At 47.8% G+C, this 15,935-nt stretch overlaps 1 long non-coding RNA gene across 1 annotated transcript; it reads left to right on the forward strand.

The window, feature by feature from the left end:
- The first annotated feature begins 4,302 nt into the window (after positions 1-4,302).
- On the forward strand, positions 4,303-10,687 carry LOC137560211 (uncharacterized). The gene is made up of 3 exons (XR_011029816.1): positions 4,303-4,363; positions 10,349-10,399; positions 10,493-10,687. It is a non-coding gene; the product is annotated as an uncharacterized lncRNA (long non-coding RNA).
- Positions 10,688-15,935: the final 5,248 nt, after the last annotated feature.

Raw genomic sequence — 15,935 nt, forward strand, 5'->3', positions numbered from 1 at the left:
TCCTTCTCCTCTTTCTCCTTCAGGTGCATCATCTGCTTCTGCCGCTTTCTCCTTTGCACCTTCACAGGCACCCTCCTCCACTCCGCCTCTGCCCTTGAGCGGTTCCTGCTCCTCTGCCCACAGCAGCAGTCAGGTGTCCGTGAAGGAAATGTTTGAGCGGAAGAAGCCACTTTTGGCCAGTCACCCCCTTGCCCGGCGTCTGACAGCTGGCGTGGCGGAACTGTTAGCTCGCCAGCTGTTACCATACCGGCTGGTGGACTCTGAGGCCTTCCGTAAATTTGTGGCCATCGGAACACCGCAGTGGAAGATGCCAGGCCGCACTTATTTTTCGAGAAAGGCCATACCCCAACTGCACCGTGAAGTTGAGAGGCAAGTGGTGTCATCTCTTGCGAAGAGCGTTGGGTCAAGGGTACACCTGACCACGGATGGCTGGTCTGCCAAGCACGGGCAGGGCCGCTACATTACCTACACAGCCCATTGGGTGAACCTGGTGGTGAACGATGGCAAGCAGAAAGCGGCGGACCAAATTGTGACACCTCCACGGCTTGCAGGCAGGCCTCCTGCCACCTCCTCTCCTCCTGCTACATGCTCTTCGCTGTCCTCCTCCTCCTCCTTGGCTGAGTGGCAGTTCTCCTCTCCAGCTACACAGCCCCAGCTCCGCAGGGCCTATGCTGCATGCCAGGTACGACGGTGTCACGCCATCTTAGACATGGCTTGTCTCAAAGCGGAGAGTCACACTGGAGCAGCTCTCCTGGCTGCTCTTAAGAAACAGGTGGATGAGTGGCTGACCCCGCACCACCTGGAGATAGGCAACGTGGTGTGCGACAACGGCAGCAATCTGCTTGCCGCTTTGCATATGGGGAAGCTGACACACATACCCTGCATGGCACATGTCATGAATCTAGTGGTTCAAAGATTTGTGGCAAAGTACCCTGGCTTAGCGGATGTCCTGAAGCAGGCCAGGAAGTTCTGTGGGCATTTGAGGCGCTCTTACACAGCCATGGCACGATTTGCAGAAATTCAGCGTAAAAACAACATGCCGGTGAGACGCCTCATTTGCGATAGCCCCACTCGATGGAACTCGACCCTGCTCATGTTCTCCCGCCTGCTAGAACAGAAGAAAGCCGTCACCCAGTACCTCTACAACTGGAGTAGAACGAAACAGTCTGGGAAGATGGGGATGTTCTGGCCCGACAACTGGACACTGATGAAAAATGCATGCAGGCTCATGCGGCCGTTTGAGGAGGTGACCAACCTGGTGAGCCGCAGTGAGGGCACCATCAGCGACTTAATTCCCTACGCGTACTTCTTGGAGCGTGCTGTGCGTAGAGTGGCGGATGAAGCTGCGAATGAGCGTGACCAGGAACCGTTACGGCAGGAACAGGCATGGGACCAATTTTCATCAGACCCAGCTGTTTCCTCAACACCTGCGGCAGCACAGAGGGGGGAGGAGGAGGAAGAAGAGAGGTCGTGTGCAGAAGACGAGTCAGACTCAGAGGATGATGAGCAAGGTGTTTCTTTGGGGGAGGAGGAGGAGGAGGAGGAGGGGACAGCGGCAGGACAACAACCGCAGCAGGCGTCGCAGGGGGCTTGTGCTGCTCAACCTTCCCGTGGTATTGTTCGCGGCTGGGGGGAGGAGGTTGACTTACCTGACGTCACTGAGGAAGAGCAAGAGGAGATGGAGGGTACTGGATCCGACTTTGTGCAGATGTCGTCTTTTATGCTGTCCTGCCTGTTGAGGGACCCCCGTATAAAAAACCTCAAGGGGAATGAGCTGTACTGGGTGGCCACACTACTAGACCCTCGGTACAGGCACAAAGTGGCGGACCTGTTACCAACTCACCGGAAGGTGGAAAGGATGCAGCATATGCAGAACCAGCTGTCAACTATGCTTTACAATGCCTTTAAGGGTGATGTGACGGCACAACGCCAGCAAGGTACCACTGCCACTAATCCTCCTCCCGTGTCCACGCAGTCAAAGACAGGACGCTCCAGCGATCTCATGGTGATGTCGGACATGCGGACGTTCTTTAGTCCAACGCCTCGCCGTAGCCCTTCCGGATCCACCCTCCACCAACGCCTCGACCGGCAGGTAGCCGACTACCTGGCCTTAAGTGTGGATGTAGACACTGCTGTGAACAGCGATGAGGAACCCTTGAACTACTGGGTGCGCAGGCTTGACCTGTGGCCAGAGCTGTCCCAATTTGCCATCCAACTTCTCTCCTGCCCTGCCGCAAGCGTCCTGTCAGAGAGGACCTTCAGCGCAGCTGGAGGCATTGTCACAGAGAAGAGAAGTCGCCTAAGTCACAAAAGTGTTAAGTACCTCACCTTTATCAAAATGAATGAGGCATGGATCCCGGAGGGCTGCTGCCCGCCCCAAGACTAAGTCAGTCCCCGCACACACAGCATCTCTGCCTGCACGCCGTGTGACTGGCTGCCTGGCCTGCCCCAAAAAGACTAAGTCGCTCCCAGTCCCTCCACACAGCATGTCTGCCTGCAGGCTGCTTCACTACCTTCTCCGCCACCACCAACAGGGTCCGGGACTCCAGGCGGATTGCTGAATTTTTTAGGCCGCTGCTAGCAGCGGCCGCTGTAATAATTTTTATGGTGCGTGTACATGACTGCCTAATTTTTCTGGCTGCACTGAGGGCAGCTGCAACAACAAAAGAAAAGGCATGTACATGCGCCCATTCCCCTTCGTGATCATTACCTTGCCGTGGTGAAGGGGCTTGCGTATCACAATGAAGCAATGACCGGCGCCTAGATGAGTGTCTCGGGGGGCACACAAAAGATAATAAGGTCGTTGCTTCATTGTGGTCAGACCAAATTTGATCAGCTGGACAGTCACTGTTCTGTCATTCAGCTACATCAGCCAGGCCGACCATATGGGCTGTAAAGCCACAAAAACCTGCACTCTCGCCATGGTGCGCACCAGTCCAGCACGGCCGTCACTAGTACAAACAGCTGTTTGCGGTGCGTTACACGGTGAGTTTGGTGTGTCAGTGTGAAGCAGTACCTTAATTACACTACCTGATTGATGTATACACATGCAAGATGTTTTAAAGCACTTTAGGCCTGTCATTTAGCATTCAATGTGATTTCTGCCCTTAAAACGCTGCTTTGCGTCAAATCCAGATTTTTCCCGGGGACTTTTGGCGTGTATCCCACTCCGCCATGCCCCCCTCCAGGTGTTAGACCCCTTGAAACATCTTTTCCATCACTTTTGTGGCCAGCATAATTATTTTTTTTTTTCAAAGTTCGCATCCCCATTGAAGTCTATTGCGGTTCGCGAACTTTAACGCGAACCGAACGTTCCGCGAAAGTTCGCGAACCCGGTTCGCGAACCTAAAATCGGAGGTTCGGCCCAACTCTATCCATGTGCAGGGCCCCTCCATTCCACGCGCAGCTCCCTCTTCCATGTGTATGATTCATGTACTATAACCCCTCTATTTCACAGACAGCTTCCTTGGGCATCAATCTCCCCTTTTCATGAGTTGCTCCCAATCTTCAGCCTCCTCTTTTATATGTAGTAACCCTTCTTTCATGTTCAGGTGCCCGCTTGGGCTGCAACCACCCAAGGCCTGGGCCTTTGTGGATCTCCCGGCCCTGACTAGGGTGCCACATCTGATTCCTGCTAACTGCCATGAACAGCTATGGGAGTTCCTACTTCCTATGTGATATCCAAGAAAAATGCATCAGGCACTATTAACCACCAGTCCACCCCACCCCGCATGGGATTTAGAAGCACCCCGTTGATTTCAATAGACTGCGATTCCACCTCCAAATAGGAATGCAGGGAAACGCTGCCAATCGGCTACAGTGGAAACATAGCCTTAAGGCTAGACTCACAGTGGGGAAAATTGCCTGCAGTGGTGTTTCAAAAGACAATAGAAAGCTGTTAGAAGCCATATAACAAGCCACTCTATGGAAATCGTGATGAAGGTCTTCAATTAACATCAATTTACATTCAGAAAGTCACTATTAATTTAATGCTTCTGCTCCATGACTAATTAATTCTAACAAATGTACAATGATTCATTAGCAGCATTATGGTTATACTGTAATTATTGTCACCCAGGCACTGACTCTGATTAGTGTAATGAGAAAGTGCACAGATTTGATAGTATAGCGCCCATCCATTTCTGTGGGTGATAGATATGGAAAGACGGAGGAGAACTCAGCTCAGCAGGGATCCAACTCCACCAACCAAATCATGCCAAGCTGTGTGTGCTTAGTGGGCCAAACGTACCACAATCCTCAGCAATGATCAGTTATTCAGAAAAACTGTTCATTCCCTGTCTGTGACTACAGCGGTCAGCTCTGCAGAGGAGTTGCCTGAGAAGTGCTGCAGATATTTTATATGGTATATTGGACATATGTAATGGAGAAACCTGGTTTTGTTTATAAAAGGGGCACCAGAAATAGCCGATAAACGTGATTTTGTTTATGAAAGGGCATCGAAAATAGCCGATAAATGTAATTTTGTTTATAAAAGGGTGCCGGATATAGCCGATAAGCGTGATTTCATTTGTAAAAGGGCGCCTGTTTGTAGCTAATGAGTGCGATTCTGTTTACAAAACTCACTCAATATAGCCGCTATTAGAATATAACCTTAATCCCCCCTGGTACCTAACCTCAACCTCCATGGTGGTGCCTAACCTTAAAGGATAACTGTAGTGAGAAGTATACTGGATGCCATATTTTTTTTCCTTTTAAGGAGTACCAGTTGCCCGGCAGCCCTACTTGTCTATTTGGCTACAGTAGAGTCTGAATAACACCAGGAACAAGCATGCAGCTAATCTTGTCGGATCTGACAATGTCAGACACACCTGATTTTCATATGCTTGTTCAGGGTCTATGGCTAAAAATAATAGAGGTAGAGGATCAGCAGGACATCCAGGCAACTGGTATTGCTTGAATATGTCAGCCTCCATATAACTCTTGCTTCAGTTGTCCTTTAATAACTCCCCCCCCCCCCCCCCCGCGCCGAACCTTAAGCCTACGTGGTGATTCTCCCTCCCCCCCCCATGGTTGTGCTTAACCCTTAACCCCGCCCTGCACACTTAACCATAACCTTTCATGGTGATGTCTAGCCTTAAAGGGAAGGTTCAGGCACGACCTAAAAAAAATAAAAATACAAATCCTCTTACCTGGGGCTTCCTCCAGCCCGTGGCAGCCAGGATGTGCCCTCGCCGTGGCCCCGCAGGCTCCCGGTCTTCTTTGGTGGCCGACCCGACCTGGCCAGGCCCACTGCCAGGTCGGGCTTCTTCTGCGCTCCAACGTGCGCCTCACGGCGGCACGCTGTCGTCATCGGACGTCCTCCGGGCTGTACTGCGCAGGCGCAGTAGTTCTGCACCTGCGCAGTACAGCCCGGGGACGTCCGATGACGTCAGTGCGCCCCCGTGAGGCGCATTTTGGAGCGCAGAAGAAGCCCGACCTGGCAGCCAGCCTTGTCATGATCTCTGTAGCCGCATATTAACCTGCTGGGCGGGAGGGTTTTTTTCGCCCGATTTTTTTTTCCTATCATGTAGCTAGCCTGGCGCTAGCTACATGATTCTCCCCTTCCTCCTCTCTCCCTCCCACCCTTCTGATCGCCGCCGGCGATCACGCCCATAAGGAAATCCTGTTCTGAACGGGATTTCCTTTAGGGCTTCCTCCATCGCCATGGCGACAAACAGAGTGACGTCATCGACGTCGTGACGTCACTGGGACTCCCGATCCACACCAAAGCGCAGCCTGGCGGCAATATTGGCCAGGCTGTGCACGGGGTCTGCGGGGGGGGGGGGGGCCTCTTTCGTGTTGGGTGGCGGCGATCGGGGCAAACACGCAGCTAGCAAAGTGCTAGCTGCTTGTTTGAAAAAAAAAATTATCAAAATCGGCACAGCTCGTCCAGAACGCTAGGGAGGTTAAGTCAAAGATATAAGGCCGGGTTTCCACTGCTGCGAATCCAGGCCGATTCCCCGCCCAAGAATTCAGATGGATTTCAGCAGCCTATAGAAGTTTATGAGAGCCATCCGAATTCGTGGACGAGGAAAAATCTGAGGCCCTGCAGCATAATTTTGTGCGTAGCTGTCCGAATCCCATAGCCGCGCATAGCACGGAGAGGGATTCGGCTGCGAGAGGCAACAGCTGTGCCGGCATTGCGTCTCGCAAGACGCATGCCGCCGCACAAATGGAAACCTAGCCTCACAGTATTCAGTAAGATTGTTGTAGGCGCAATGTTTGCAAGATATATACCCGGTATCCTCTGCAATCGTTGTAGCCGCATTTAATGACAAAGGTATTCATGATGATCTTTGTAGGTGCAATTGTAGTAGCCACAGATAAAGTGAAGCAAAAGAAGAGCCCAAAATGTAGTTGTAAAAATATAGCCAATAATATATGAAAGGATACCTTAGCACTCCTGAACTTTAAAAACGGGGGAAGAAAGCATGTGTAGCAGTCAGTCCTCATGCCCACTGCTCCCCCCATTCTTCTCCATCCCCCTCCATTACCTTGTAAAGGCCGCCCGATGATACTTCTGGGTTGGCCAGGATCTGTAAGCAGTGCGAAGACGCTGCCTGGCGATCGTGCACCCAGGGCCGGGCCGAGGCATAGGCTGGAGAGGCTCCAGCCTCAGGGCGCAGTGTAGGAGGGGGCGCAGAATTCATTCAGCTGTCATTCCTAATTGTGTTTGAAGCAGAAAGAAATAAGAAAAGGGGATACATGGCAGTGACTGCAAGCCAGATAACTAGATATTAAGGTGTTGGGGAGGCTGTGGGCCCTGTGGCGTCTCTTAGTCTAATAGCAATCAGTGTGTGACGGCTGGGGTGGGAGGGATGGGGGGGGCGCACTTTTGTGTCTCAGCCTTGGGTGCTGGAGGACCTTGTCCCAGCTCTGCGTGCACCCATTGCTGGGAGCGCTCGGCGCATGTGCATTACGTAGGATAGAGTAAGGTATCCTTCATAGTGTACCAGAGCTGAATAAAAGAAAAAGATTTATACATACCTGGGGCTTCCTCCAGCCCCATGCACACAAATCGATCCCACCCCGCCGTCCTCCGCTGCCTGCAGTTCCGATACCGGGTCCCGTCACTTCAGCCTGACTGGCCAGTCTAGGCAGGAGAAGTGCGCTCTCTACGTATCTCTGAGGCAGCTGCTGGAGAGATACGCAAAGAGCGCACTTCTCTTACGTCAGACTGGCTCCGACTGACAGAAGTGGGAACCCTGTCCCTCTTTCCTCCTCATTTGTCCCTCTTTCAGGACTTTGTGCCTCTTTTTATATAAATATATACATTTCACTACTAAAAAATGTGTTTGATTGACTGTAAACTTTATTCCCATCCATTAAATTGATATATTACTAGTTTTACAATGTTAATATGAAGGAAAATGAACCAGGATAGAAAGGAGCAGTGTGGTTTGAATTAAAAAAAAAAAACATATTTTTCTTATGAAATCTTTATGGTATGTGTGACTAGGGGGTGTGACAGGGGGCGTGGTCAGAGGTGTGGCAGGGGCATGGCTTAAGTGACCCTCTTATCTCAAAAAGTTGGGAGGTATGTTATTGGATCCATCTGAAAATGGCGCCTGCGAATAATGGCGCAAGGTGTTGCCGCTAATACGTTTGCCGCTTATCGCCATTTAACGTTAAAGCCTAATTGTTATTTAACGTTAAAGCCTTATTGTTATTTAGCGTTAAAGCCTTACTGCTATTTAGCGTTAACACACAGAACCCTCTCTGTACCTATCCCTAACCCCTAACCCCCCCTGGTGGTGCCTAACCCTAACCACACCCCTGGTGGTGCCTAATCCTAAGACCCCCCCTGGTGGTGCCTAACCCTAAACACCCCCCTGGTGGTGCCTAACCCTAACCACCCCCCTGGTGGTGCCTAACCCTAACCACCCCCCTGGTGGTGCCTAACCCTAACCACCCCCCTGGTGGTGCCTAACCCTAACCAACCCCTGGTGGTGCCTAACCCTAAGACCCCCCTGGTGGTGCCTAATCTTAACCACCCCCCTGGTGGTGCCTAACCCTAAGACCCCCCTGATGGTGCCTAACCCTAACATTGACAGTGTTACATTAAATCCATTCACTGTTTTGCAGTTAAATAATGTCTTCAGTTTGGCTTATGTAGGGCGCTATTGATAAATAACGTTACTGTGGGCAATAACGTCTACTGTTTGGCAAATTAATGGCACTATTGATAAATAACGTTAGTGTGTGCCACTATTGATAAATAACGTTAGTGTGTGCCGTTTTTCTTCTTTTTTCCTTGTGCGTCATTATTATGCAGTACTAACGATAAATAGCGATAAGCGTATCTTTTTAATGTGGCGCCATTTTTATGCATAGGCGCTTTGCGCCATTATTCACTGATCCGATGTTATTACCTTCCTATTGCTATGCCTAACACTAACCTTCTCACTGCTACACTCGTGCCAGCTACCGATCGTTACGCGGCCATCTAAAGGCCTGTACACATGTCAGATGAAACTCGCCTGACAACGACCGGCTCTGCCGAGAATCCAGCATGTCTATGGCATACCCCAATGCCTCTCAACCCCTCAGTCAACGATTCATCAATGGAAGATAGCATTGTTCTCCCCAGCGTATCCCGCTTGCTGTGCAACGTCACTCCAGCCCCTGCATAGAGAGCAGAACACGTTGCTTGCAAGCATGAGACATGTATACAACTTTGGGCCTGCAATGTCGCCTGAGGGATTGGGTCTCACTCCCCGCTGGTCAGTCAACTGATTGAAAGTGTGTACTGGTCTTAACAACTGTCCTACCTAGGCTTTCTGCCAGGGGCAAAGATCCGTGGCCTGTGCCCCGGATCTATAGCTATCATGCCCACCTGCATGCCCCAAAACTCTGTCTTCTTCGTTGTCATGGCGCTGCATCGCAGCATGTCTCTGTGTGTCTCTCGGAGTTTCCCTGTGTGTCTTTCTGTGCATCTATCTGTGTGCGTCTCTCTGTGTGCTTGTCTGTGTAGATCTGTGCTGGGTTTCATATATGGTGAAATGTTTATTCATTTCATTTGTGGGGGTAATGTATGCCGCATTTTATGTATTGGAGGTAACATCTGGCGCATTTAATATGTTGGAGGTAATGTTTAACGCACTTCTTCTGTCTGAGGTATCATTTTCCGGATTTCATGTGTTGGAGGTAACGTTTGCCGCATTCCATGTGTTGGAGGTAAAATTTGACGCATTGAGTATTCACAGCCATTTCACAGGGAAACCCTGCTTTGTCAGAGGCAATAGATTACATGTTATCTGTTGCCTCTGCGCAGGGTTTCCCTGTGAGACAACTGCTAGGCCTTTTTTACTGCATTACATGTCGGTTGGTATGTAGAGGACATAAAGGTGACATTTGGATTATTGGCTGGTGCCCGGATCGTCTGTCTCTCTAATTGCTACGGTTTATAGAACAAGCTGGCCAATGTGGCACGCTCTGCAATGGATAAGAGAGAAGTGGGCCCCCACCCCTTCGGCAAAACTTCTAGACTTTAAAAAGTGTAATTAATTTGCCAGCGGTTGTGTAGCGATTAGCGGTTTTCATTCTGATTGGTCCTTTCAATTAATTTTCATTTTGTTACAGTGTGCAGTAATGTAAAAACGCTTGCAAAATCGCTCTGTGTAGGTTTAGACGAGCGATTATGCCAGCATTTATATACTTTACATTGCAGAAACGCTAATCGCTAACGCTCAAAAATGCTGCATGTCCTGAGTTTTGCAATTTGCTAATCGCAGTCGCTCCAGTGGAATCTCTTAACATTAGTTAAGCGTGTAGCGGTTTGAATCGCTCCCTAAACCCTCAGAAAATCGCTCCAGTGGGTTCCAGCCCTTACACTGTCAATGTTAGGGTTCTCAAACTTTGCACATATTCAGAAAAGTGGGTGGAGCCTACAAAAGCCAATCAGAATTCACCTATTGATTTTCAAGGGGAATATTTACATTGCTGCCATTCTTGCACTGTTAATGGCACAAGCCTCAAACCTGGTACAGTTGGTCATTGGGTGACTGGGGTTCAAATTCAGAAAAGGGTGTGGAGCCACATATAGCCAATCAGATTTGTTTCATTTCAATGCAAATTATTGATTGCAAAGGCCGCAAAGCTCACAAACTTGGTCATTGAGTAATTGTGTATTAGGGTCAGAAAAAAACCCAACTACAAAACACACACACACACACACACACACACACACACACACACACACACACACACACACACACACACACACACACACACACACACACACACACACTCACACTCACACTCACACTCACACTCACACTCACACTCACACTCACACTCACACTCACACACACTTTCCTTTATTAATTTATTATCATTTATTTTTTAGTGCAGGTTAAGGAGGCTAACAAACAGTATAATAAGCCTGTGATGAGGTGAGGTAAGTTAATCGCTGCTTGTTCCTTTTCCTCAGCTGTATATAAATCATTATTTATAGATCGTAATCATTTATTATTCTTATGGATTTATACAGCACATCGGGGCGCAATAATCCTCGGCAGAGCTTCTCAGCAGGCCATTTATCAAGCATACAGCAATCAACATAAAATATCGACAGGAAAATAAGCAAAGAACGCTCTGCTCCAATGTATGTGTGAGAAAAAGAAAAAGGAAAAAACGAAATCGTACCGCGTCCAATAATACACTTGAAATGATAAGGAGAAACCGTCTGTTGATAGAGAAAGGTTATAATGTTTCCAATATTGAGTTTAATAGAATTTCAAGTATGTTTGAAAAGGTTTTAGCGCTCGACTCTGGTTACGGCTATAAAAGTTTGTGGTTTTTAGTATTAAAAAAAGAGACCGTTAAAGGTCAGGGTAATATTAGAGTTGTTTTATATAAGTAATCTCGACACACAATTCTCTGTAGAGAACTCGCTAACATTTGGATGGTTTTAAAATCGTACATTGATGACGGCAGTAAAACGCCAGAAGTATAATATTCGCGTTAGAAACATAAAATAATGTGTGCGCATATCTCCGTTTTTTTTTTATGTACTTGTTTGCTGTTGTACATCGTTTCAAACATAAAAAATATATTTTATTTTCAATATCCTGTTGTATTTTTAAGCTCACTTCTGTTAAAAGAGGCTCCATAATGACGACGCAGAGTGGAATTCTTCAGGATATTCAGTTTTATGGTAAGTATCCTGGTTTCAGCATCAGAAACACTTCCTATATCTATATATTGCTGTATATTGGTATTTAGCCCCGCCCTCCCTCTGAGGCTTAAGGTGCGTACACACATGCGACTATAGTCGTTTGAAACGATCGTTCACCGATCATTTCAAACGACGATTGTTTTAAAAAAAAGCAGCCAACGACCATTAAGTCTAACGGCGGACGAGCTAGATCGTTAAAAACGAACGATCTAGCTTGGCGGATTTTTTCCAAGGACGATCGTTTGCAAAAGTAGTACATCGTTGGAAAACGGTTGTTCGTACTAGGCTTGACATGAGCATTTCTCTATTTCTCCATGGAACTTTTCATTTTTAATCGCAAGCGCAATTGTTGCTTTACGTGATGTAACGTTCGTTCTAACGATCAGATCGTTACACACCTTTAAAAACTAACTTTACTTAGGTCGTTCTTTCGTCAATTAAAAGTTTGTTCGTCGTTCACAACGAACGATCGTTGTATGTGTGTACGTAGCTTTAGCCTAGGCTGATTAGCTATACTGTTTCCTGATGTCTATTGCTCCCCTCCCCCTTCTCCCTATTTAGTTCCCTGGTGTCTAGTGGCCCACTGGCCCTCCCCCCCCCCCCCCCTCCCATGTTCAGTTCCCTGATCTCCAATGCCTCCTTTCTCCCCTATTCAGTTCCCTAGTGTCTAGTGGCCCTCCTCCCTCCCATGTTTAGATCCCTAATTTCAAATGCCTCCTTCTTCCCCTATTTAGTTCCCTAGTGTCTATTGGCCCTCCTCCCTCCCATGTTTAGATCCCTAATTTCAAATGCCTCCTTCTTCCCCTATTTAGTTCCCTAGTGTCTATTGGCCTTCCTTCCTCCCATGTTCAGATCCCTGATCTCCAATGCCTCCTTCTTCCCCTATTCAGTTCCCTAGTGTCTATTGGCCCTCCCATGTTCAGATCCCTGATCTCCAATGTCTCCTTCCTCCCATATACAGTTGCCTGGTGTCTACTAGCCTCCTTCCGGCGTACGTATGCCTCTGCCGTGGGCGAGCTAGGCACAGGGTGAGCCAAAGAACGGCTCTCCCTGCTGCCGTTCAAATCCTTGGCGGCGTTAAATACTATTCCCCCTCAAAGTTGTAGCAACTTGGAGGATTATGTAGCTCGGGGTCTGGCAATCGCCAGATTCCTGAATTAATCTAGCATGGGGTGCGCAGCATAGCACTAGGGCTACAATGGCATCCAGCTTTGGGCGCTGAGTGCCAGGTGCTAAAATTACTTGCTTAGCCCCCCTCCCCTAATGTCTAGTGATCCCCTCCCATATAAAGTTTCCTGGTGTCTAGTGGTATCCGACACACACAAGCAATAGAACACAGCAATACATGCATACATGCAGCTACATTTAAGTCGTCAGCAGGTGCTCGTCAGCCAATCAGGATGCACTGTCATACACCCTTTACCTGCCATACCACATCTAGCAGCCATTAGCATTCAGGTGGAGCTGAAAAAAAAAAAAAGTTTAAAAACTTGTGTGTGTCGAATTTAGCATTCAGTATGGAGGCAGTGTTGGTGGGTTTTCTGGATGTGAGAGGTCCAGAGCCTGGGTGTGAGAGGTCCAGGCCCACCTGCACTCCCCTCCAGGTATCGCGCATTGGCCTTGGGGCCCCGGCCAGTGAGAGAGGTCCGGGGCCCCTGGCCATCGTGCGAACCAATCGTGTGTTTTTAAACGTCTAGTGGTATCCCTCAATTCCCTATGCAGTCCCCTTGTCTGTAGTAGCTAGACATAATGCAAAGTGGGAAAACCACCTGGGGGCCAAATTTGATGGTCAGATTTGGCCCACAGGCCAGAACTTGACATGTAGGCCCTATTTGAATAGCAGAGCTGCGTAGCAGAGCACATATACCTACTCCTGCGCCAGGTACTCTTCTCCTCCTCACTGCAGCTGGTCAACTTGCAACAGCCTCCATCTATGGACTCATGATATCACATGACGGAGGGATGCTGATGCAAGCTGACTGGCTGCAGTGAAGAATAGGAGAGGACCTGGCGCTGGAGGAGGTATATCTGCTTCACAATCTGTTCTGCTCCATTGACTTGCATATAAACCGAGGGGGTAACTTTTCAGCACATTTTTATACTGAAAAATTAGGCTTATACGGGAGTATATACAGTAGTTTTATCATTCCAACCACATTGGTCATTTGTGTCATCATAGTGTTATTTCATAATAACATTTGACTTTAATATATTAATTTAACCATTTCAGCCTTCAGTCGTTTTTCATCTATGCATCCGAGCAATTTTCACCTCTCATTAATTTGTCAATAACGTTTTCACTGCTTATCACAATGAATTGATCTATATCTTTTTCCGCCACCAATTAGGCTTTCTTTTGGTGGTACATTGTGCTAAGAATAATTTTTTTCTAAATGCATTTTAAATGTGAATATTAAGAAAAAAATGGAAAACAATTCAATATTTCTCAGTTTCGAGCTATTATAGCTTTAAAATAATACATGCTACCATAATTAAAACCCACATATTTTATTTGCCCATTTGTCCCAGTTATTACACCATTTAAATTATGTCCCGATCACAATGTATGGTGCCAATATTTTATTTAGAAATAACTTAAACTCGATGGACGTATGTCTTTTTTCAACCCAAATAACTATATGTAACTATGTAACTAAAGGTGCATTTTTTCAGTTTGGCATCCATCACTGTTTGCAAGCTTATAATTTAAAAAATTATAGTAATATACCCTCTTGACATGCATATTAAAAAAAGTTCAGACCCTTAGGAAACTATTTATGTTTTTGTTTTTTTTATTGTAATTTTTTATTTTATTTTTTAATTACAAATTTTATTTGGGATTTTTTTTGGAGTGTGAGGTAAGCAGTTTATTTTAAATGTAATTGAATGTGTGATTATGTAAAAAAAAAAAAGTAGATGTAGTTTTAGTATTTGGCCACAAGATGGCCTCAGTCATTTTATTTCCCCTTCCTGTAGGCGAGCGATCACACTTAAAGAAAGTGAAGGAAGGAAGTGAAACATTGTTTTTCCTTTAGAAAGATTGTGGCTTCTCATAGAAGCTATCAGTCTTTTAAACGGGCACTGAGATCAATAACCTGTGCTCCCATTTATTAATCTTCGGGCTAACCAATGGCAGCACGGGAGCGCGCGGGGCGGGTGCGCACAGCAGCGCGGCGGCAGCCTTTTGAACGTAGCAGCTACGTTCAAAAAGCTTAATTGGTTAAAGCAGGGCTAGGGAACCTTGGCTCTCCAGCTGTTAAGGAACTACAAGTCCCACAAAACATTGCAGGAGTCTGACAGCCACAGTCACAATTAATAAAGGCAAATGCATGCTGGGATTTGTAGTTTTATCACAGCTGGAGAGCCAAGGTTCCCTATCGCTGGGTTAAAGGATGTAAAGGAAGTTTAAAGTCAAATAAACACATGTTTCAGTAGAAAAATCCATATATTTACACAGATCTGTACAACAGTCCTGAAAGAGGGATAATAGAATGAAAAAAGAGGGATTTTTTTTTCCCAAAAAGGGACTGTCCTTTAAAAAATGGGACATTTGGGCACTATGTGTTTTCCATGCCTGCCTGTGATGCAGTATAAGGGCCGGTATACACTAGAACGAATGCAAAATTGACATGGTAAGCAACAGGGAGAATTTTCATTGGTCCACTATGAACCAATGAGATTCCTCCCTGTTGCTGAGGATTCCCATTGGTCTTTTGCATCCCAGTGGAGGCCCCATGCTAGTACCAGCCACCGGGCTGTGTACAGGGACAGAATGGGGGCAGCGATCAGCAGTGGGACAGGTGAGTATTATGTCACGGCAATGATCGAAACGGCGTGAGTGAGAACTAAAACTGTCCGTTCTCATCGGCTTTCATTGCATACATTTTCCTGTCCGGCCCGGGAAAATGTGCAAAGTTCTGACTTTTTGTTCTGCGTAGCGCAACACGACAAATGGAGGCTAATCCTATTTTTAACATTAGGATCTGCTTCCTGTGCTAAGCGGAGCTTAGAAAACATCCCGAATGGGTACACTTTTAACCTCTTGACGACCAGCTAACGCCGATTGGCGTAAACTGGTCGTCTGCAAGTTTCCATGGAAACGGCCGCTCGTTCGAGCGGCCTTTCCATGTCCGTTCACGGAGGCTGTCTCCGTGAACAGCCGGAGAGCCGCCGCTCTCCGGCAAAATGTAAACACGCGGGGAAGAAATCCCCGCTGTTTACATCATACGGCGCTGCTGCGCAGCAGCGCCGTAAGCCAGATCGGCGATCCCCGGCCTCTGATTGGCCGGGGATCGCCGGCATATGATAGGCTGAAGCCTATCCTTCAATGCGCAGGATGGATATCCGTCCTGCGCAGGCCATGGAGGGAGAGGGAGGGACGGGAAGCCAGGGAGCGCCGAAAACGCTGCGGAGGGGGCTTTGAAGAGCCCCCCCCCCCGCAAAGCGCAGAGAGCCGGCGGCGATCAGACCCCCCCAGCAGGACATCCCCCTAGTGGGGAAAAAAGGGGGTAAGTCTGATCGCCCTGGCTAAAACCTGATCTGTGCTGCGGGCTGGAGAGCCTACGCAGCACAGATCAGCCAGAAAGCCACTGGTCGGCAAGTGGTTAACTTAAGCAGGTGTGAACCGCCCTTCAATGAATAGAGAACATGCATACAGGAAACCTGCATGGTGTGTACATTGATGTACAGAGATCCATAGGAATCTGCAGTTCTGCATATGGTGGGTGGAGCAGGATGTGATGACATCCCTCCCAGT

Source organism: Hyperolius riggenbachi, chromosome 1 (genome assembly GCF_040937935.1).
Source record: "Hyperolius riggenbachi isolate aHypRig1 chromosome 1, aHypRig1.pri, whole genome shotgun sequence".
Classification (NCBI taxonomy): Eukaryota; Metazoa; Chordata; class Amphibia; order Anura; family Hyperoliidae; genus Hyperolius; species Hyperolius riggenbachi.